Source organism: Neophocaena asiaeorientalis, unplaced genomic scaffold (genome assembly GCF_003031525.2).
Source record: "Neophocaena asiaeorientalis asiaeorientalis breed wild unplaced genomic scaffold, Neophocaena_asiaeorientalis_V1.1 scaffold119, whole genome shotgun sequence".
NCBI lineage: Eukaryota > Metazoa > Chordata > Mammalia > Artiodactyla > Phocoenidae > Neophocaena > Neophocaena asiaeorientalis.
In genome coordinates this window covers 339181-363893 of record NW_020175821.1, presented here as the reverse complement: position 1 = coordinate 363893, position 24713 = coordinate 339181, and positions in this window count along the sequence as shown.

Genomic DNA, 24713 nt, shown 5'->3' with positions numbered 1-24713 from the left:
CCCCTGTCCCCTGCATCGGCAGGCGGACTCTCAACCACTGCGCCACCAGGGAAGCCCCCTCAGTATCTTATAATAACCTATAATGGAAAAGAATATGAAAAGTGTATATATATATATATCTGGATCACTTTGCTGTACACTTGAAACTAACACAACATTGTAGATGAATTATACTTCAATTAAAAGTGAAAAGAAAAGGAATAGTGAGAGGGGATATCCTTCCCTTGACCCTAATCTTAGTAGGAAAGCTTTCAGTTTCTCACCATTAAGCATGACACTAGCTGAAGGTTTTTAGTAGGTAGTCTCAATAGGTTGAAAAAGTTCCCCTCTATCCCGAATTTACTGAGAGATTTTATGATAAATGTGTTGGATTTTGTCAAGTGCTTTTTTTGGATGTATTTATAGGATCATCTGATTTTTCTTTTATAGCCTGTTGATCTGAAGGATTAATTGATTTTTGAGTGTTGAAATAGCCTTCCAAACCCGGGATAAATCCCGCTTGATCATAACATATAATTCTTCTTGTACATCGTTGGATTCAATTTGCTAATATTTTGTTGAGGGTTTCTACATCTATGTTCAAGAAAGATACTGGTCTGTAGTTTTCTTTTCTTGTAATGTCTTTCTCTGGTTTTGGTATCATGGTAATGTTGGCCCATAGAATGACTTAGGTAGTATTTCCTCTGCTTCTATCCTCTGAAAGAGATTGCAGAAAATTGGTATAATTTCTTCCTTAAACGTTTGGTAGAACTCATCTGAGCCTGGTGCTTTCTGTTTTGGAAGGCTATTATTTATTTATTTAATTTCTTTAATAGATGTAGGCTATTCAGATTGTCTATTTCTTGTGAGAGTTTAGGCTAATCACGTCTTTCAAGGAATTGGTCCATTTCATCTAGGATATGAAATTCGTGGGCATAGAGTTCTTCACAGTATTCCTTTATTATCCTTTTAATGTCCATAAAAGGATTTGGTTTTGCTGATTTTCTCTATTGACTTCTTGTTTTCAATCTCATTGATTTCCATTCTAATTTTTATTATTTCTTTTCTTCTGTTTACTTTGAACTTAACTTGTTTTTCTTATTCTAGTTTCCTAAGGTGGAAACTTAGACTACTGATTTTAGATCATTCCTCTAATAAGTACATGCAATGTTAAAAATTTCCCTCTAAGCACTGCTTCCATTATATGCCACAAATTTTGATAAGCTGTGTTTCATTTTTATTTAGTTCAAAATGTTTTTAAATTTCTCTTGAGATTTCTTCTTTGACCCATGTGTTATTTAGAAGTGTGTCATTTAATTTCCATATGTTATCAGAGATTTACCTTTCTGTTATTGATTTCTAGTTTAATTCCATGGTGTTCTGAGAGCAGACACTGTATGATTTCTGATATTTTAAGGTGTGTTTTATGGCCCAGAATGTGGTCTATCTTGTTGAATGTTCTATGTGAGCTTGAGAATAATGCGTACTCTGTTTCTGATGGGTGAAGTAGTATATAGATGTCCGTTCTATATAGTTGATTGATGGTGTTGAGTTCAACTATGTCCTTACTGATTTTCTGCCTGTTGGATCTCTCCATTTCTGATAAAAGGGTGCTGAAATTTCCAACCATAATAATGGAGTTATTTCTCCTTGCACTTCTATTAGTTTTTGCCTTACATAGTTTGGCACTCTGTTGTTAGGTCATACACATTAATGACTGTCATATCTTTTTGAAAAACTGACTCCTTTATCATTACGTAATGCCCTTCTTTATCCCTGATAACTTTCTTGGAAATCTGCTCTGTGTGCCCTGAAGTTAATATAGCCACTCCTGCTTTCTTTTGATTCAGGTTAGCATGGTATATTTTTCTCCATCCATTTACTTTTAGTCTATATGTGTCTTTACATTTAAAGTGGGTTTCTTGTAGACAACATATATTTGGGTGTTGTTTTATGATCCACTCTGACAATCCCTGTTTTTGAATAGTTGCATTTAGACCACTGATGTTCAAAGTGATTATTGATATAGTTGGATTAGTATCTACCATATTTGTTACTCTTTTCTACTTGCCCTTGTTCTTTGTTCGTATTTTTATTTCCACTCTTTTTCTGACTTTTGTGGTTTTAATTGAACATTTCATATGATTCTATTTTCTCTCCTTTCTTAGGATATCAGTTATACTCGACTTCTACTTTTCTTAGTGGTTACCCTAGAGTTTGCAATATACAGTTTTCCCTTGAACAACATGGGGGTTAGGGGCACTGACCCTCTGCACAGTTGAAAATCCACATATAACATACAGTCAGCTCTCTGTATACACGGTTCTGCCATATCTGCATTTCCTCTGAATCCACACTTTTGCATCTGGGGATTCAACAAACTGTGGATCATGTAGTACTGTAGTATTTACTATTGAAAAAAATCTGCATATAAGTGGAGCCATGCAGTTCAACTCCATGTTGCTCAAGGGCCAGTTGTGGGACTTCCCTGGTGGCACAGTGGTTAAGAATCCGCCTGCTAATGCAGGGGACATGGGTTCGAGCCCTGGTCCAGGAAGATCCCACGTGCTGTGGAGCAACTAAGCCCGTGTGCCACAACTACTGAGCCTGTGCTTTAGAGCCCGTGCTCCGCAATAAGAGAAGCCACTGCAATGAGAAGCCCGCACAGTGCAATAAAGAGTAGCCCCCGCTTGATGCAACTAGAGAAAGCTGCACACAGCTACAAAGACCCAACACAACTAAAAAAAAAAAAAAAGTAAAAGGGTCAATTGTACCACGGGCAGTATCTTAAAATAATCCTAATTCCTCCCTCTTGTCTTTTATATCATTGCTGTCATTCATTTCACTTATATATGTAAGTATATACAAACACTGTGATCTGTTAGATCAATTAAGAAAAGTTTTTATTTTTACCTTCACTTATTCCTTCTTTGATGGTCTTCTTTTCTTTATGTAGATTCAAATTTCTGACCCATATCATTTTCCTTTTCTCTAAAGAACTTTTAACATTTCTCATAATGCAGGTCTACTGGCAACAAATTCCCTTAATTTTTGTTTGTCTGAGAAAGTCTTTATTTCTCCTTCACTTTGAAGAAAATTTCAGAGCATAAAGAATTCTAGGCTGGCGGTTTTTTTTTTTTCTTCCTGTCACCACTTAAATATTTCATTCCACTCTCTCCTTGTTCTCATGATTTCTGAGAAGTTTACGTAATTGTTTGTTCCTCTATAGGTAAGGCTATTTTCTCTCTGCCTTCTTTCAGGATTGTTTCTTTATCTTTGATTTTTCTGTAATTTGAAAATCATATGCTTCAGTGTAGTTTTTTTGGCATTTATCCTGCTTGGTGTTCTCTGAGCTTCCTGGATCTATGTTTTGGTGTCTGACATTAATTTCAGAGAAATTTTCAGTCATTATCATTTCAAATATTTCATCTATTCCTTTCTTCTCCTTTGGTATTACCATTATATATGTTACACCTTTTGTAGTTGTCCCACAGTCCTTGGATATACAGTTCTTTTTTTTTTTTTCAATCTTTTTTCTCTTTGCTTTTCAGTTTTGGAGGTTTCTATTGACAAATTCTCAAGCTCATGGCTCCTCAGCCATGTCTAGTCTGCTAATAAACCCTCAAAGGCATTCTTTATTTGTTATAGTGGTTTTTATCTGTAGCATTTCTTTTTGGTTCTTTCTTAGGATTCCTAACTCTCTGCTTTCATTGCCCATCTGTTCTTGCCTGGTGTCCACTTTATCCATTAGAGCCCTTAGCATAATAATCAGGTGTTTTAAATTCCTAGTATGATCATTCCAACATCCCTACTATGGCTGGTTCTGAAGCTTGTTCTATCTCTTAAAATTGTGCTTTTTGTCTTTTAGAATGCCTTGTAATTTTTTCTTGATGGCTGGACATGATGTACTGGGTACAGGGAACTGCTCTAAATAAGCCTTTAATAATGTGATGGTAAGGTGTATGGAGAGGGAAGCATACTAAAGTCCTATGATTAGGTGATTAGGTCTCATTCTTTTTGTGAACTTGTGCCTCTGGACTGTGAACTTCTGAAGTATTTCTTAGTTTTCTCCCCTCCCGCCACCGCCCCCGCCCCCGGCACCTTTAGGTGGAATAGGATAGCTAGAGTGGGCTGGAGTTGGGTATTTCCTTTCCCCAGGTCAGTTAGGCTCTGAAATTATCTGAGTACCTTAGGCTCTAATTAACTAGTTTCTCCTGAGGGTCAGCCTTATTAAGAAGAAGAGAGTGCTCTGGTGTATTTAAAAATGGTCCCCCTCCTCACCTCCACTCCCACCCCTCAGTCCCCTCTGCAGGAAACATGAGGGAATTTTTCTCTGACATGTATTGTGTGAACCTGGAGGAGCTCCTGGTGGTAAATCTCACAAAACTGTGGGAGACCTCCTCTGTAATGGGTCCCCTGGAGTTTTCAACCCTCACAGTTGTCCATACTGAGCCTCTAGCAATTTGTCAATTATAGCTCAGGTTTTTCTACCAGGACACTGGTTCCGTTGACAGTTTCTGCTCTGGTAAGCTGCGACTTCCTGTATTCACCTGTCTCTCCAGTCTTGGGAGGCAGTAGTTTGCACTGTATTCTCTCCTCTCTTTTGGATCCAAGAAGAGTTGTTGAATTTTTAGTCTATTCAGCTTTTTACTTTTGGGACAGGATGGCGATTTCCAAGCTCCTTACATGTAGAACGGGATACTAGAAGTCTCTCCAGGTGATCTTACTGTGTGGCCAGAGTTTGAGGACCTTTGTTGTAGAATTTTGCTACTCAAAGTGTTCCGTATCACCTGATAGCTTATAAAAAATGCAAAAGCTCAGGCTGTACCCTGGATCTACTGAAATCAGAAACTACCATTTAACAGGATCCCCAGATGACTCACTTGCACATCAAAGCTTGAGAATCACTGCTCTTGAACAGTATTTTCTACCTTAGCTACATATTAGAATCATGTACAGAGTTTTTTAAAAAAAATAATACATTTATCAGTATTTTACAGCATCTTTGCTCTATAGCTCTAAAACCAGGTGTCATTGTTGTCCTGTTCTCTGCCCACTCCTCTCCCCAAATCACACACAAACAGTACTCTTGACATTTCTCAAGAAAACATATTTCTGGTTCTAGGAAAGCAGAATGGATCACACTTAATAGAAATAACTCATTCTGCAGTAAAGCTGTAAAGGATATATTCCTACCAATGCATTCTCCTGTAGTTCATCACATCCCCTTCAGGGTGCCTACCGCCAACAACCTAGGATGCCAGAACTGCCGATGAAACCTAGTCTTTCTCCACACAAGAAATTGTCTCTTTGCCTATTGTCTTCCTTCCCCTGAGTTTTCTTGATGTAGCTCCATCACCAAAGTGAGCGACTGTATTCCTTAGGCTTGTTTTCCAGTGATAAGACTTTATGATAGTGAAGTCTAACAATGACAGGTTTTCTCCATATAATTTAGAGGCTACTTGCCAATGATGACAAGAAAATATCTCCACTCTTTCAGAAAAACCAGGATGGTCATACACAACACAAGCAACAATCATTTCAGCCCAAATGACTTGTTATTTCTGAACAACAACAACAACAAAAGATACATTTCTCAAGATTCATGAGATTGAGACTTCCCATCTGCATCTAGTAGGTCTTTAAACTTTTTTCTCCTCTGTTTTCTGTGAGGTATTTTCTCTATCACATTGGAGAGACTTTATTAGACAATGGGATTAATAAAACTACATTTCCTTAACTGGTTCAATGTGGAAACTTTGATACTTTCTACACCAATTCGTCAGGGAAAAGAGTCACAGCTGCTTACCAATGGTATATGATCTTTAGCTTGTTTCTTTCTCTACAAAATGGGGATAAGACTCCTTTTTAGTTCTGTTATCAAGATTAAATGAGATAAAGGATACACAAGGGCCTGTAAGTTACAAAGTGCTCTATGAGATTTAGATATGCTTGTTATTGGTCAGTTGGAAAGAATGATGCTTCCTGGAAGATGAGTATAGAAATAATTTCCAGGGCACGCTGAAGGTATCAAAGGATAGACAGAGGTCCTCTGATGGCAAATCATTGGACCAGTGAACAAAGGTTTTATTTCTCATTTCTTGTCAAAGATTAGTGCCAACACTACACATTGCCTTTGACATTAGTTTCAAACAAGCAGACTGATCAGAGGCAATGCATATGTGATCCAGCATTTGGCGGGGATGATGTCTGTCATGACTGTTAGGCTCTCTAGTTCACTCTAAGTACAACCCCCCAAATCCCACTGCTGTTCACAATGGCTGACACTAGGGCTTGCACACTAAAGGGGAAACAAGAGGGAGCTCTTTCAGATCTAATCATGGATAGCCAGGGGTTTCTATCCACAGCAGCACAGCTGCTTTCTACCAGGACACTGATGAGAGGAGCTTGTGAGATGAGGGCTGATTTTAGCATCCGAAAGTTTGCCTGTGATTTGAATGAAAGACTGTTTGCACTCCGAAGTTCTGCCCTGCTGTGAAACAGGCAGGCCTATTTCTATCCAGCTGCCATCTGCCACGCAAGATGACTTCACTTTCTAGAACACAGATATTCTCTGTGGACAACCTGCTGGCAACTAGGCACCAAAACATCTGGGGAAAAAAATGAGCTGGGGTCATCGAATACTGGAGATAGGAGACACACAGTAATTCCATTCCTCAGCTGTTAACAGTGTTTCTTCTCATTTCACAACTGGCTTTTAAACAAATCCCAAGTTCTTCATCTTGGATAACTGACTAAAAGTGAAGTAAAGAGCATTATTGAGGGAAATATAAATTAAGTAGTTAACTCTTCCAGGACTCAATTCTTGATTCTATTCTACCTTAACTTACTCCCTTGGTAATCTTGTCAATTCTCATAGCCTTAAACTCCATTTATAATGGAGACCCCCAATTTTTTATCTTTAGCCCAGACTTGTATCTCAAACTCCAGAACATGGTACTGCCTGCATGACATTTCCATTTAGATGTCTACTAGATATCTCAACCTCCACATGTCCAACAATGAACTCCTTTTTGGAATTTTTTGTTTTCAAATAATTTCAGATTTATAGAAAATTTGCAAGAATAGTACTAAGAAATCCTGTATTCCCTTCACCCAGATTCCCTAATTGTTAACATTTTTCCATATTTACTTAAGCATACTTTCTCTGCCCATATATGTATGCATATATATTATTGTTTTTCTGATCCATTTGAGTGTAAGTTGAAAACATAATGGCTCATTACTCCCCCAATGCTTGTGATGTTTACTAAGAACAAGAACAGTCTTTAACATAACCACAGTGCAATTATCCAAATCAGGAAGGTAATGCTGACACAATATTTTTATCTAATCTACAGGCCTTGTTCATATTTAGCCAATTGTCCCGATATTTTACTATATGTATTTTTTCCCTCCTTAACCAGGGTTCAATCCAGAATCACAAACTGTATTTAGTTGTCATGTCTCTTTAGTCTTCTATCATCTGGGACAGTTTCACAGTTTGTCTTCGCCTTTCATGATTTACTGAAGATATTTTATCGAATGTTCCTTAAATTTTTGAAGATTTAAAAAAATTGTGGTAAAATACACATAATATAGTTTATTATCTTAACCATCTTATTTATTTATTTAATTTAACATCTTTATTGGAATATGATTGCTTTACAATGGTGTGTTAGTTTCTGCTTTATAACAAAGTGAATCAGCTATACGTGTACGTATATCCCCATATCTACTCCCTCGAGTCTCCCTCCCATTCTCCCTATCCTACCCCCATAGGTGGTCACAAAGCAGTGAGCTGATCTCCCTGTGCTATGCAGCTGCTTCCAAATAGCTATCTACTCTATATTTGGTAGTGTATATATGTCCATGCCACTCTCTCACTTCGTCCCAGCTTACCCTTCCCCCTCCCTATGTCCTCAAGTCCATTCTTTACGTATGCGATTTTATTCCTGTCCTGCCCCTAGGTTCTTCAGAACACTTTTTTTTTTTTTAGATTCCATATATATGTGTTAGCATACAGTATTTGTTTTTCTCTTTCTGACTTACTTTACTCTGTATGACAGACTATAGGTCCATCCACCTCACCACAAATAACTCAATTTTGTTTCTTTATATGGCTGAGTAATATTCCATTGTATATATGTGCCACATCTTCTTTATCCATTCATCTGTTGATGGACACTTAGGTTGCTTCCATGTCCTGGATATTGTAAATAGAGCTGCAATGAACGTTGTGGTACATGACTCTTTTTGAATTATGGTTTTCTCAGGGTATATGCCCAGTAGTGGGATTGCTGGGTCATATGGTAGTTCTAGTTTTAGTTTTTTAAGGAAACTCCATACTGTTCTCCATAGTGGCTGTATCAATTTACATTCTCACCAACAGTGCAAGAGGGTCCCCTTTTCTCCACACCCTCTCCACATTTATTGTTTGTAGATTTTCTGATGATGGCCATTCTGACTGCTGTGAGGTGATACATCACTGTAGTTTTGATTGGCATTCCTCTAATGATTAGTGATGTTGAGCATCCTTTCATGTGTTTGTTGGCAATCTGTCTATCTTCTTTGGAGAAATGTCTGTTTAGGTCTTCTTCCCATTTTTGGATTGCATTGTTGTTTTGATATAGAGCTGTCTTAACCATTTCAAAGTACACACTTCAGTAGTAGTATGCATATTCATATAGTTGTGCAACCAATTTCTATAGAACTCTTTTCATCTTGCAAAATAAACTCTAGATCCATTAAACGACTCTTAATTTGGGTTTGTCTGAGGTTTCTTCATGAGTAGATCGAGGCTGTACATTTTTAGCAGGAATTCTACAAAAGTGATGTTATGTCCTTCTCAGTGCACCATATAAGGAGGTCATGATGTTAGTCTGTCCCCTTTCTGGTGATATGAATGTTGGTTAGATGATAGCTGCCAGGTTTCTCTACTGTAAAATTATTATTTTCCTTTGTAATAAGTGCTTTGAGGCTATGTAGAGATGCTATTCCTCATCAAATTTTTATCCATTAGTTTAGGACCCATTGATAATTCTTGCATAAATCAATTATTACCTTCATATTTGTCAAATGGTGATTTTTCTAACTTTACCATTCCTTACTCATTTATCATCTGGCATTATACTATAAAGAAGAGCTTTCTTTATCTCCCATTTAATTCACTTATTTATATATCAGTATGGACTCATGGACCTCATTTTATTATATGAGTGATAATCTATTACTATCACTATTTATTTTGATGCTAAAATAGTCCCAGATTTGGCCAATGGAATCCTTTTAAGTTCGCTCCTGTGTCTTTTTGACATAAGTAATGTCCTTATCATTACTTGAGTACTTTCTGGCACAGTAAGATGTCCCAGGCTCATCTGAACCTTCCTCTGCCCCAGCCTGGAATCAGCTGTTTCTCCAGGGTACCTGATGTCTTTAGTGCAGAATGATATTTAAAACCCTACATCTAGGTGTTGTGTGCTCACTGTTAGTGGAATGTCATTCCTTTCCGGCCTTTTCAGTGATGGAGTTAAGAAAGTATGTTTGAGAGTGTATATTTATATCCATTTCTATACCTATGTATCTATATATTAAAAACCATGAATTCACAACGATATCTCTAATTGCAATGCAACATCACAAGGTTTATTCCGGTCTTCCCTGTTGCCATACTTGTAACTCCCTTTTCTGACAGTGAGAGACCTGGCTCCTATTATTCTCACTTTACTTATGAGCTAAATCCCAGAGACACCAAAAGTAGTCTAAGAATTCCCAAGTCATATAACCCTTGGAAGTTAAGCTCCTGATCTTTCATTCCAAATGGGCTCTACCCATAGCCTTTTCCATCTCAGGTGATGGCAACTCCATCCTTGTAGTTGTTCAGGACAAAACCTATCTTCTTTCCCTGACTCTTCCTCTCTCTCTCTCTCTCTCTCTCTTTCTCATACCCTGTATCTAATCTGTCAGGAAACACTGACATTTCTGCTTTCAAAATACGTTCAGGGCCTTGGACATGAATCCAGGGTACAGACGCCTATCAAGCCCAAGTAGAGTCCCTGGCGCACTGGGCAGTGCAGGCAGCGCAGATGACCTGGCTCTGATCCTGAGGACATCAGGCCACCCTGTGCGCCTCAGGCTGCCGCCCTGCCACTCCAGCGGATCTGGGTCCATCACCACACACCACCCAGGTGGTTCCAGGGATTTGGATGTCTGTGTCTTTGAGGGACCATTACTTCACCTGCCACTTGCTTGTGGGATCTTGGTTCCCAGGCGAGAGGTCAGGCCCGAGCTCCTATCGTGGGAGCTCTAAGTCCGAACCACTGGACTAACAGAGAAACTCAGATCCAAGGGAATATCAATCGGAGTGAGGCCTCTCGGAAGTCCTCATCTCAGCATGAAGACCCAACTCTATCCAACTGCCTGCAAACTCCAGGACTGGACATCTCAGGCCAAACAACCAGTAAGACAGGAATACAGCACCACAATTCAAAAAAAAAAGAAAAAAAGAAAGAAACGACAAAAAAATACGTTACAGACGAAGGAGGAAGGTAAAAACCTACAAGACCAAATGAATGAAGATGAAATAGGCAATCTACCTGAAAAAGAATGCAGACTAAAATGGTGGAAATAACTGCCAGGGAGCACAATAAAGAAAAAAGAATGAAAAGAATTGAGGACAGTCTCAGAGACCTCTGGGACAACATTAAATGCACCAATATTCGAATTACAACAGTCCCAGAAAAAGAGGAGAAAAAGAAAGGATCTGAGAAAATACTAGAAGAGATTATAGTGGAAAACTTCCCTAATATGGGAAAGCAAATAGTCAATCAAGTCCAGGAAGCAAAGAGAGTACCAGACAGGATAAATCCAAAGAGAAACATGCTGAGACACATACTAATCAAACTATCAAATAGTAAAAACAAAGAAAAAATATTAAAAGCAGCAAGGGAAAATCAACAAATAGCATACAAGGGAAAACCATAAGGTTAACAACTAATCTTTCAGTAGAAACTCTGCAAGCCAGAAGGAAGTGGCAGGACATATTAAAAGTGATGAAAGGGAAAAACCTACAACCAAGATTACTCTACCTGGCAAGGATCTCATTCAGATTCGATGGAGAACTTAAAAACTTTGCAGATAAGCAAAATTAAAGAGAATTAAGCATCACCAGCTTTACAACAAATGCTAAAGGAACTTCTCTATGCAGGAAACACAAGAGAAAGAAAAGACCTACAAAAAAAAAAACCGCAAAGAATTAAGAAAATGGTAATAGGAACATACATATCGATAATTACCTTAAATGTAAATGGATTAAATGCTCCAACCAAAAGACACATACTGGCTGAATAGATACAAAAACAAGACCCGTATATATGCCATCTATAAGAGACCCACTTTAGACCTAGGGACACATACAGACTGAAAGTGATGGGATGGAAAAAAATATTCCATGCAAATGGAAATCAAAAGAAAGCTGGAGTAGCAATTCTCATATCAGACAAAATAGACTTTAAAACAAACACTATTACAAGAGACAAAGAAGGACATTACATAATGATCATGGGATCAATCCAAGAAGAAGATATAACAATTGTAAATATTTATGCACCCAACATAGGAGCACCTCAATACATAAAGTAAATGCTAACAACCATGAAGGGGGAAATCGACAGCAACACAATTATACTAGGGGACGTTAACACTTTACACTTTCACCAATGGACAGATCATCCAAAATGAAAATAAATAAGGAAACACAAGCTTTAAATGACACATTAAACAAGATGGACTTAACTGATATTTATAGGACACTCCATGCAAAAACAATAGAATACATTTTCTTCTCACGTGCTCATGGGACATTCTCCAGGATAGACCATATCCTGGGGCACAAATCAAACCTTGGAAAATGTAAGAAAATTGAAAACATATCAAGTATCTTTTCCAACCACAACACTATGAGACTAGATATCAATTACAGGAAAAAAAACCGTAAAAACTACAAACATATGGAGGCTAAACAATATGCTACTCAATAACCAAGAGATCACAAAGAAATCAAAAAATACCTAGAAACAAATGACAACGACGACCCAAAATCTATGGGATACAGCAAAAGCAGTTCTAAGAGAGAAGTTTATAGCAATACAATCCTACCTTAGGAGACAAGAATAATCTCAAATAAACAACCTCACCTTACAACTAAAGCAATTACAGAAAGAAGAACAAAAACCCTCCAAGATAGCAGAAGGAAAGAAATCATAAAGATCAGATTAGAAATATATGAAAAGGAAATGAAGGAAACTATAGCAAAGATCAATAAAACTAAAAGCTGGTTCTTTGAGAAAATAAGAAAACTAATGAACCACTAGCCAGACTCATCAAGAAAAAAAGGGAGAAGACTCAAATCAACAGAATGAGAAATGAAAAAGGAGAACTAACAACTGACACTGCAAAAATACAAAGGCTCATGAGAGATTACTACAAGCAACTATATGCCAATAAAATGGACAACCTGGAAGAAACGGACAGATTGTTAGAAAAGCACAGCCGTCAAAAATACAAAGGCTCATGAGAGATTACTACAAGCAACTATATGCCAATAAAATGGACAACCTGGAAGAAACAGACAGATTGTTAGAAAAGCACAACCTCCTGAGACTGAACCAGGAAAAAATAGAAAATATAAACAGACCAATCACAACCACAGAAATTAAAATTATGATTAAAAATCTTCCAAAACACAAAGCCCAGAACCAGATGTCTTCACAGGTGAATTCTATCAAATATTTAGAAAAGCGCTAACACCTATCCTTCTCAAACTCTTCCAAAATATAGCAGAGGGAGGAACACTCCCGAACTCGTTCTACAAGATCACCATCACTCTGATACCAAAACCAGACAAAGATGTCACAAAAAAAGAAAACCAAAGGCCAATATCACTGATGAACACAGATGCAAAAATCCTCAACCAAATCCTAGCAAACAGAATCCAGCAGCACATTAAAAGGAGTTTATCCCAGGAACGCAAGAATTCTTCAATATACGCAAATCAATCAATATGATACACCATATTAACATATTGAAGGAGAAAAACCATATGATAATCTCAACAGATGCAGAAAAAGCTTCTGACAAAATTCAACACCTATTTATGGCATAAATTCTCCAGAAGGTAGGCACAGAGGGAACTTACATCAACATAATAAAGCCATATATGACAAACCCAAAGCCAACATCGTTCTCAATGGTGAAAAACTGAAACGATTTCCTCTAAGATCAGGAACAAGACAAGGGTGCCCACTCTCATCCCTATTATTCAGCATACTTTTGAATGTGTAAGCCAGAGCAATCAGAGAAGAAAAAGGAATCCAAATCAGAAAAGAATTAAAGCTGTCACTGTTTGCAGATGACATGATACTATACATAGAGAATCCTAAAGATGCCTCCAGAAAACTACTAGAGCTAATCAATGAATTTGGTAAAGTAGCAGGATCCAAAATTACTGCACAGAAATCTCTTGCATTCCTATACACTAATGATGAAAAATCTGAAAGGGAAATTAAGGAAACACTCCCATTTACCATTGCAACAAAAAGAATAAAATACGTAGGAATAAACCTACCTAAGGAGACAAAAGACCTGTATGCAGAAAACTATAAGACACTGATGAAAGAAATTAAAGATGATATAAACAGATGGAGAGATATACCATGTTCTTGGATTGGAAGAATCAACATTGTGAAAATGACTATAATACCCAAAGCAAACTACAGATTCAGGGCAATCAGTATCAAACTACCAATGGCATTTTTCACAGAACTAGAAAAAAAAATTTCACAATTTGTATGGAAAAGATTCCGAAGAGCCAAAGCAAAGAAATTAAAGATGATATAAACAGATGGAGAGATATACCATGTTCTTGGATTGGACTTACCAATGGCATTTTTCAAGACAGTATGGTACTGGCACAAAAACAGAAATATAGATCAATGGAACAGGATAGAAAGCCCAGAGATAAACCCACACATATATGGAAATCTTATCTTTGATAAAGGAGGCAAGAATATACAGTGGAGAAAAGACAGCCTCTTTAATAAGTGGTGCTGGGAAAACTGGACAGCTACATATAAAAGAATGAAATTAGAACACTCCCTAACACTATACACAAAAATAAACTCAAAATGGATTAAAGACCTAAATGTAAGGCCAGGCACTATAAAACTCTTAGAGGAAAACATAGGCAGAACACTCCATTACATAAATCACAGCAAGACCCTTTTTGACCCAACTCCTACAGAAATGGAATTAAAACCAAAAATAAACAAATGGGGCCTAATGAAACTTAAAAGCTTTTGCACAGCAAAAGAAATCATAAATAAGATGAAAAGACAACCCTCAGAATGGGAGAAAATATTTGCAAACGAAGCAAGTGACAAAGGATTAATCTCCAAAATATACAAGCAGCTCATGCACCTCAATATCAAAAAACAAACAACTCAATCCAAAAACGGGTAGAAGACCTAAATAGACATTTCTCCAAAGAAGATATACAGATTGCCAACAAACACATGAAAGGATGCTCAACATCAGTAATCATTAGAGAAATGAAAATCAAAACTACAATGAGGTATTACCTCACACCGTTCAGAATCGCCATCACCAAAAAATCTACAAGCAATAAATGCTAGAGAGGTTGTGGAGAAAAGGAAACCCTCTTGCCCTGCTGGTGAGAATGTAAACTGGTATAGCCACTATGGAGAACAGTATGGAGGTTCCTTAAAAAACTACAAATAGAACTACCATATGACCCAGCAATCTCACTACTGGGTGTATACCCTGAGAAAACCATAATTCAAAAAGAGTCATGTACCACAATGTTCAATGCAGCTCTATTTACAATATCCAGGACATGGAAGCAACCTAAGTGTCCATCGACAGATGAATAAAGAAGATGTGGCACATATATACAATGGAATATTACTCAGCCATAAAAAGAAACGAAATTGAGTTATTTGTAGTGAGGTGGATGGACCTAGAGTCTGTCATACAGAATGAAGTAAGTCAGAAAGAGAGAAACAAATACTGTATGCTAACACATATGTATAGAATCTTAAAAAAAAGAAAAAAAGGTTCTGAAGAACCTAGGGGCAGGACAGGAATAAAGATGCAGAAGTGGAGAATGGACTTGAGGACATGGGGAGGGGGTAATGTAAAATAGATAGCTAGTGGGAAGCAGCCACATAGCACAGGGAGATCCGCTTGGTGCTTTGTGATCACCTAGAAGGGTGGGATACTGAAGGTGGGATGGAGACCCAAGAGGGAGGAGATATGGGGATATACGTATATGTATAGCTGATTCACTTTTTTATACAGCAGAAACTAACCCAACATCGTAAATCAATTATACTCCAATAAAGAGGAAATAAATACATTCAGAATCTGACCACTTCCCATTACCTCCAGTTCTACCAACCATGCTGATCCAAGCCACCACCACTGTCTTGGGATTGGATTTCTCCCAACTGGTCTACTTGCCTCTTAATCAGTTTTTTGTCAACACAGGAGCCAGAGTTGTCCTTTTAAAATATGTCACCTACTTTATATATAGTAGTGTGTCTTTTTCAATCCCAGTCTCCCAGTTTATCCCCAACCATCCCCCACCCCCTCTTCCCTCACTGGTAACCATAAGTTTGTTTTCCATACCTGTGACTATATTTCTGTTTTGTAAATAAATTCATTTGTATCATTTTTTTAGATTCCACATATAAGCGATATCATATGATATCTGTCTTTCTCTGAATTATTTCACTCAGAAAACTAATAAGGACCTACTGTATAGCACAGGGAACTTGTGTCAATACTCTGTAATGACCTATATGGGAAAAGAATCTAAAAGAGAATGGATATATGTATAACTGATACACTTTTCTGTACAGGAGAAACTAAAACAACAGTGTAAATCAACTATGCTCTAATAAAAATTTTTTAAAAACAGAAATAAAATAAAGTGTAAATCACTTGTCTGCTAAAACCCTGCAATGCCCTCCTGTTTTACTCAGAGTAAAAGCCAAAGTCAATGGCTTAAAATGGCCCTACATGATCTGGCCTCTTACACCTTTCTGACTTCATCTCTAACTTTTGTCTCCATCGTCTTACTCCAGGCATGCTAGACTCCTTGCTATTTGTCAAACACTCCAGCCACACTGCTGTTTAAGCCCTTTGCTCTGAATCCTCTGTTAAAAACAATTCCTTCATTTCCCACAAGTGTTCAATCTCACTTTCTCAATGAGGCTCACCCTGACTCCTGGGTTTGAGATTACATTCCAACCCCCTAGCAGTCTATCCTCCTCATGCTGTTCTAAGTTTTTTTCTTCTGTAACACCAAGCACCTTCTCACATACCATGTAATTTACTCATTGATTATGTTAATTATTTATTGCTTATCCTCCATCCCTGGATCTCTGCCAGAATTTAAGCTCCATGAGGGCATGAATTCTTGTCTGTTTTGTTTGCTGATATATTCCAGGTGTCCAGAATGGTGCCTGGCATACAGTGGACACTCAATAAAATATTTGGTGATGTTGAATGAATCAATTTTTGAGACCTAGCCTCAAGAATTACTTCATCTCCTATTTTGGCTGTGTAGTTTGATTAAAGATTTCCTATAAACCATAATTTGGTCTTTAACCTATAACAGCAGTTTGGGCCAATGACTCTCATATTCATACTTCAGACTAATATTCTCCCAAGGAGGAAGGTGTCCTTGACAGATATTTAATAAGTAACACAACCATACCAGTGATCCAAGGGACTTCAATAAATGTCAAATAAAAGTTCCAGAGAAGGGCTTCCCTGGTGGCGCAGTGGTTGAGAGTCCGCCTGCCGATGCAGGGGACATGGGTTTGTGCTCCGGTTCAGGAGGAACCCACATGCCGCGGAGCGGCTGGGCCCGTGAGCCATGGCCGCTAAGCCTGCGCGTCCGGAGCCTGTGCTCCACAGCGGGAGAGGCCACAGCGGTGAGAGGCCCGCGTGATGCAAAAAATAAAAACAAAAAAAGTTCCAGAGAAAATTGTATAGCTTTTATAGAACCTGTGTGAATCTACACGTAAGGCTTCTGCTTTTAATTTCTATAATACTGTGAGGGCCTAGAATTTCATTTGGAGTTAATGTACACATTTGACAAACTTGACAATTTTAAGAGCACTATTTAAAAACCTTCCAGGGACTTCCCTGATGGCACAGTGGATAAGGCTCCACGCTCCTAATGCAGGGAGTCCGGGTTCAATCACTGGTTGGGGAACTAGATCCCACGTGCATGCCACAAGAGTTCACATGCCACAACTAAGGAGCTGGCAAGCCACAACTAAGGAGCCCACCTGCCACAACTAAGACCCGGCACAACCAAATAAATAAAATAAATAAATATTTTTTAAAAACCCATAGCTTTTGCCCCAGAGAAACTACCTAAGGTGATAGTGTTTATTGACTTAGTCAACAAGTATTCATAGGGCACCTACTATGTGCCAGGCATCGTGCACAGTGCAAATGTGCATGACGCAAACCCTGTCCTTGAGTATCTTGCACTCTTTAAAAACAAACAAAGAAACAAACAAACAAACACACAAAACCTTCCAGTTCTCCTTCTACCGATCAAAATGGAGATTAACATCCTAACACACTGCATTTCCCAGCACCTACCAGGCCAGGTATTTTTAATATCAGGTTCACCAACGGTTTTTGTATACAGAAGTTTGTGTGTATCTATTTTCAGTGGTGGAAGGAAAAGCTAATACTTTCTTCAAATTCTCAAAGGAGACTCTGACTTAAAAAAATTAAGAGGGCTTCCCTGGTGGTGCAGTGGCAGAGAGTCTAAAAAAAAAAAAAAAAAAAAAAAAAAAAAAATTAAGAAACATTACATTTCACTATTTAGTGGCACACCTCCATTAACAGTTTCCTGAGGGCAGGAACCATGTCTTTCCCATCATCAAATCTCAGTGCCTAGAAAATAATACATAAAAAATGTTTGTTGAACCATCAAAAATAAATGAATGAGTAAAGAACAAATGAATGAGTCACTGTTGCCTCAGCTCACACTCTCTCCCCTTCCTCCAGGTTTCTGAGGAGGTGGACCCCAGCAGTACATCAAGAAAATCTGAATGATAATGTTTCAGAAAGTAAGAACCACTCCAAGAAGTTATCACTAGATTTGAGTGAGGGAAACTTCATAGGAGTGGAAAAGAAATCTTAAAGATGGGAGAGACTTTTGTCTTTCTCCGTTGCAGAGCACAGGCTCCAGACGCGCAGGCTCAGTGGCCATGGCTCACGGGCCCAGCCGCTCCGCGGCATGTGGGATCTTCCCGGACCGGGGCACGAACCCGTGTCCCCTGCATCGGCAGGCGGACTCTCAACCACTGCGCCACCAGGGAAGCCCTTTCCTTAGCTTTTTAAAGTTATGGTGTTCTTTGGAGGCACTGGGTTCCTAGGGGCTATGGGGCTTTGTGTACTGCTGGGTATTAAGAGGAGAGGCCCAGAGTATAGGGTGCAAGAACTTGCCCTAGGTCCTCAGTTTAATGGGAAAAGGTGATAATACCTTTATGTTCCTTTCTAAGTCGTTCATCAGGGTAGGAAAGAAGGCAGAAATTCAAATAAGAATGCTGTCTAGGGGTGGGGCTAATGGTGGACTCCAGGAGGGCTCAATGCCAAGGAGTATTTCCCAGAACTTCTGCAGCCAGTGTGCTTTTCCCCGTGGTGAACCACAGACACCCCCCGCCTCTGCAGGAGACCCTCCAACACTAGCAGATATATGCCCAGGAGTCTCAACTGGAGAGCCTGTCTCTACTATGCTCTCTGAAGACAGGATTCAGACATCCTTGACAAACTGATAGCAAGGACACCTTCTGAAAAATGGATTTGCTGATCTTTTCTTTAAGTACTTCCTTTGGCTCATCTCTGGAAGTGATACAGCAGACAGGGTCTTGGTACTCTGGTGGGTGTCAGGCCTGTGCCTCTGAGGTGGGAGAGCTGAATTCAGGACATTGGTCCACCAGAGACCTCCTGTCTCCAAGTAATATTAAATAGCAAAAGCTCTCCCAGAGATCTCCATCTCAACGCTAAGACCCAGCTCCACTCAATGACCAGCAAACTGCAGTGCTGGACACCTTAGGGCAAACAACTAGCAAGACAGGAACACAACTCCACCCATTAGCAGAGAGGCCGCCTAATATCATAATGTCAAAGACACCCCAAAACACACCACCGGATGCAGTCCTGGTCACCAGAAAGACAAGATCCAGCTTCATCCACCAGAACACAGGCACTAGTCCCCTCCACCAGGAAGCCTACACAACCCACTGAACCACCCTTAGCCACTGGGGACACACACTAAAAACAAAGGGAACTACGAACCTGCACCCTGCAAAAAGGAGACCTCAAACACAGTAAGCTAAGCAAAATGAGAAGACAGAGAAACACACAGCAGATGAAGGAGCAAGGTAAAAACCCACCAGACCTAACAAACGAAGAGGAAATAGGCAGTCTACCTAAAAAGAATTCAGAGTAATGACAGTACAGATAACCCAAAATCTTGGAAATAGAATGGAAGAAATACAAGAAACGTTTAACAAGGACCTAGAAGACCTAAAAAAGCAAACAAACAATGAAGAACAACACAAAAAATGAAATTAAAAATTCTCTAGAAGGAATCAATAGCAGAATAACTGAGGCAGAAGAACGGGTAACTGACCTGGAAGATAAAATAGTGGAAATAAACACTGCAGAGCAGAATAAAGAAAAACGAATGAAAAGTATTGAGGACAGTCTTACAGACCTCTAGGACAACATTAAACACACCAACATTCGAATTATAGGGTCCCAGAAAAAGAAGAGAAAAAGAAAAGGACCAAGAAAATATTTGAAGAGATTATAGTTGAAAACATCCCTAATGTGGGAAAGGAAATAGTTAATCAAGTCCAGGAAACACAAAGAGTCCCATACAGGATAAATCCAAGGAGGAACATGCCAAGACACATATTAATCAAACTATCAAATACTAAATACAAAGAAAAAATATTAAAAGCAGCAAGGGATGAACAACAAATAACATACAAGGGAATCCCCATAAGGTTAACAGCTGACCTTTCAGGAGAAACTCTGCAAGCCACAAGGGAGTGGCAGGACATATTTAAAGTGATGAAAGGGAAAAACCTACAACCAAGATTACTCTATCCAGCAAGGATCTCATTCAGATTCAAAAGAGAAATTAAAACCTTTACAGACAAGCAAAGCTAAGAAAATTCAGCACCACCAAACCAGCTTTTACAACAAATGCTAAAGGAACTTCTTTAGGCAGGAAACACAAGAGAAAGAAAAGACCTACAATAACAATCCCAAAACAACTAAGAAAATGATAATAGGAACATACATATCGATAATTACCTTAAATGTAAATGGATTAAATGCTCCAACCCAAAGACATAGACTGGCTGAATGGATAAGAAAACAAGACCTGCATATATGCTGTCTACAAGAGACCCACTTCAGACCTAGGGACACATACAGACTGAAAGTGAGGGGATGGAAACAGATATTCCATGCAAGTGCAAATCAAAAGAAAGCTGGAATAGCAATTCTCATATCAGACAAAATAGACTTTAAAACAAAGACTATTAGAAGAGACAAGGAAGGACACCACATAAGGATCAAGGGATCAATCCAAGAAGAAGATATAGCAATTGTAAATATTTATGCACCCAACATAGGAGCACCTCAATAAATAAGGCAAATGCTAACAGCTATAAAAGGGGAAATCAACAGTAACACAATCATATTAGGGGACGTTAATACCCCACTTTCACCAATAGACAGATCATCCAAAATGAAAATAAATAAGGAAACACAAGCTTTAAATGATACAATAGACAAAATGGACTTTACTGATATTTATAGGACATTCTATCCAAAAACAACAGACTACACTTTCTTCTCAAGTGCTCATGCAATATTCTCCAGGATAGATTATATCTTGGGTCACAAATCAAGCCTTGGTAAACTGAAGAAAAACTGAAATTGTATCAAGTATCTTTTCTGACCACAGCGCTATAAGACTAGGTATCAATTACAGGAATAAATCTGTAAAAAATACAAACACATGGAGGCTAAACAACACACTACTTAATAACCAAGAGATGACTGAAGAAATCAAAGAGGAAATCAAAAAATACCTAGAAAGAAATGACTATGAAAACACGACCCAAAACCTACGGGATGCAGCAAAAGCAGTTTTACGAGGGAAGTTTATAGCTACACAAGCCTACCTTAAGAAACAAGGAATATCTCAAATAAAAAACCTAACCTAACACCTAAAGCAATTAACTCTGGACAGCTACAATGAAATTAGAACACTCCCTAACACCATACACAAAAATAAACTTAAAATGGATTAAAGGCCTAAATGTAAGGCCAGACACTATCAAACTCTTGGAGGAAAACATAGGCAGAACACTCTATGACATAAATCACAGCAAGATCCTTTTTGACCCAACTCCTAGAGAAATGGAAATAAAAACAAAAATAAACAAATGGGACCAATGAAACTTAAAAGCTTTTGCACAGCAAAGGAAATCATAAACAAGACATAAAGACAGCCCTCAGAATGGGAGAAGATATTTACAAATGAAGCAACTGAGAAAGGATTAATCTCCAAAATTTACAAGCAGCTCATGCAGCTCAATATCAAAAACAGAAACAACCCAATCCAAAAATGGGCAGAAGCCCTAAACAGACATTTCTCCAAAGAAGATATACAGATTGCCAACAAACATGAAAGGATGCTCAATGTCAATAATCACTAGAGAAATGCAAATCAAAACCAAAATGGGGTATCACTTCACACCAATCAGAATGGCCATCATCAAAAAATCTAGAAACAATAAATGCTGGAGAGGGTGTGGAGAAAAGGGAACCCTCTTGCTCTGTTGGTGGGAATGTAAACTGATACAGCCACTATGGAGAACAGTATGGAGGTTCCTTAAAAAACTAAAAATAGAATTACCATACAAACCAGCAATCCCACTACTGGGCATATACCCTGAGAAAAACATAATTCAAAAAGAGGCATGTACCACAATGTTCATTGCAGCTCTATTTACAATATCCAGGACATGGAAGCAACCTAAGTGTCAATGGACAGATGAATGGATAAAGAAGATGTGGCACATATATACAATGAAATATTACTCGGCCATAAAAAGAAACAAAATTGAGTTATTTGTAGTGAGGTAGATGGACCTAGAGTCTGTCATACAGAGTGAAATAAGTCAGAAAGAGAAAAACAAATACCGTATGCTAACACATATATATGGAATCTAAAGGAAGATAAAATGGTAATGAAGAACCTAGGGGCAGGACAGGAATAAAGACGCAGAGGTCGAGAATGGACTTGAGCATATCGGGTGGGGGAAGGGTAAGCTGGGACGTAGTGAGAGTGGCATGGAGTTATAAATACTACCAAATGTAAAACCGGTAGCTAGTGGGAAGCAGCTGCATAGCACAGGGAGATCAGCTCGGTACTTTGTGACCTAGAGGGGTGGGATAGGGAGGGTGGGAGTGAGATGCAAAAGGGAGGAAATATGGGGATATATGTATACGTATAGCTGATTCACTTTGTTATAAAGCAGAAACTAACATACCACTGTAAAGCAGTTATAGTCCAGTAAAGATGTTTTAAAAAAAGCAACAAAAAGAACAAGAACCCTGTCCAGGAATAAACAGGGATTTATGAGGTATCTTTTTGGAATGTGAATATATTAGTCAGGGCACAGAGGCTACTCCTCTAATAGCATACCCTGAACTTCTAAGGGATTTTGAAACATTTATTACACAATTTATGCACCGTGTTGGCCAAAAGGATTCATTTCTATTTATAAGAGAACTATCCACTAAGATTGATCAGGCTGTGGTTGAGGACAGATTCAATCTCTGGAATTGGCTGCATCTGTCCTGCTGAGGGAAATTTCTGCTACGGATGGCTTGGCTATGAATTACCCGAAATACTCCAGAGGGCAGCAAGCCGCCTTCTGTCCCCAATTGACACTCAGCAATAGACCAAAGTGGCTACAGAACCCAGTGAGTTGCCCAGAAATAATCATGACTCAGGTTCTTTAAGGCCACAGTGACAGTGATGGCTAACCTCATAGAAGAAGCTGTACAAGAACCTCTCCCCTAAATCAGACCCCACAAACCATGTTTATGACAGAGGCAAGGGAAGAAGCAAAAAAGGGGTAAAGCAAACATGCATACAATGGAGAAATCTTCCATTTACCCTTTATGCTGAGCAAAAGAGCAGTAACTGGGGGCAGGTGTAGTCATGGTCACACTTCATTCTCAGTACTTCTGTGAGTATCTACTAGGCGTTAAAACACAGTGCTGGGTACGCGGGGTACTAAGTGAACAAGATGAGAGCCCAAGATCTCTAGTAGTGGAGATAAACATAAATGCTAATAACTGTAATTCAAGTGAGAAAGAGAGGTACAGATACATGTTCTTAGAAGAGGTGGTGAGAATATTTGCTACTGGCAGCGGGGTCTGTTGCTTGTGCTTGGTGGATCAAGGAAGGAAGGAGTGAAGGTTGGGTCCTTGGGTGGCCAGCTAAGGAGGCCTCTTCTCTTTTCTTTCCTCCCTGTCTCCCTCTCTTCATTTCTTTCTCCTTAATACTTTATATCCTTGAAAGTTTTGAATAGAGAATTAAAGATGATCAGAACTATTCTCTGGAGAGATTAATCAGGTAGTAATGAAGTTTGTGGGAATGGAAATTAAGAGACAGAGGCAACGGATATTTAGGACATAAAATCAACAGGTCCAGGCCACTGACTGTTGTGGGGATCAGCAAGAAGGATGAGTCAAAGGTGACTTGGAGAATGCTGATGTCATTCAAGAATAGGATTCCCCAGGAGAGAAACAGGAGGCTTGAGAGAAACATACGATGTGTGGTTTTGGACACACTGAAGTGCTAGTGAAGCTACCTGACAGGCTGTTGGACATGTGGGGCTAAAGCCCTGGGGAGAGGTCTGGATTGCTGAAACTACAGATGAGAGAGCATTCTGCATACAAATGGGAGCTGACACCATGAAAATGCATGAGATCTACAAGGGAGGGAGTTTAGGAGGAGGAGAGAAGAGGGTCAAGGACAGAACCTGAGGGAATGCCTGCATATAGGATGAGAAAAAGGGCCAGACAACAAAACGAAAAGAGTAGGCATCAGAGAAATAATCTGAGACTCAGCAGACTGTCACAGAAAACAAAGGAGCCAAGTGGCTCAGGAAGGAGTGGGAGGTCACAATGGGAAGTGCCACACAGAGATCAGAGTATGGGACTTAAGGAAATGCTGGTAGGGCTTACAGGTGCAGTTTCACTAGACTTGTGGTGGGATCACAAATCAGGTTTCAAGTTCAAGGGTTAAAGAGGGAGCAACGGTTATCTAGTTTACATGTAGTAGTGTGTGTATGTTAATCCCAAGCTCTTAATTTATGCCCCCCTCCAGGCTTCCCCTTTGGTAACCATAAATTTGTTTTCGAAATCTGTGAGTCTGTTTCTGTTTTGTAAATAAGTTCATTTGTATCATTTTTACAACTAGATTCCACGTATGAGTGGACCTTCTGTATAGCACAGGGAACTCCACACCATATTCTGTAATAACCTATATGGGTAGAGTCTGAAAAAGAATGATATATGTATAT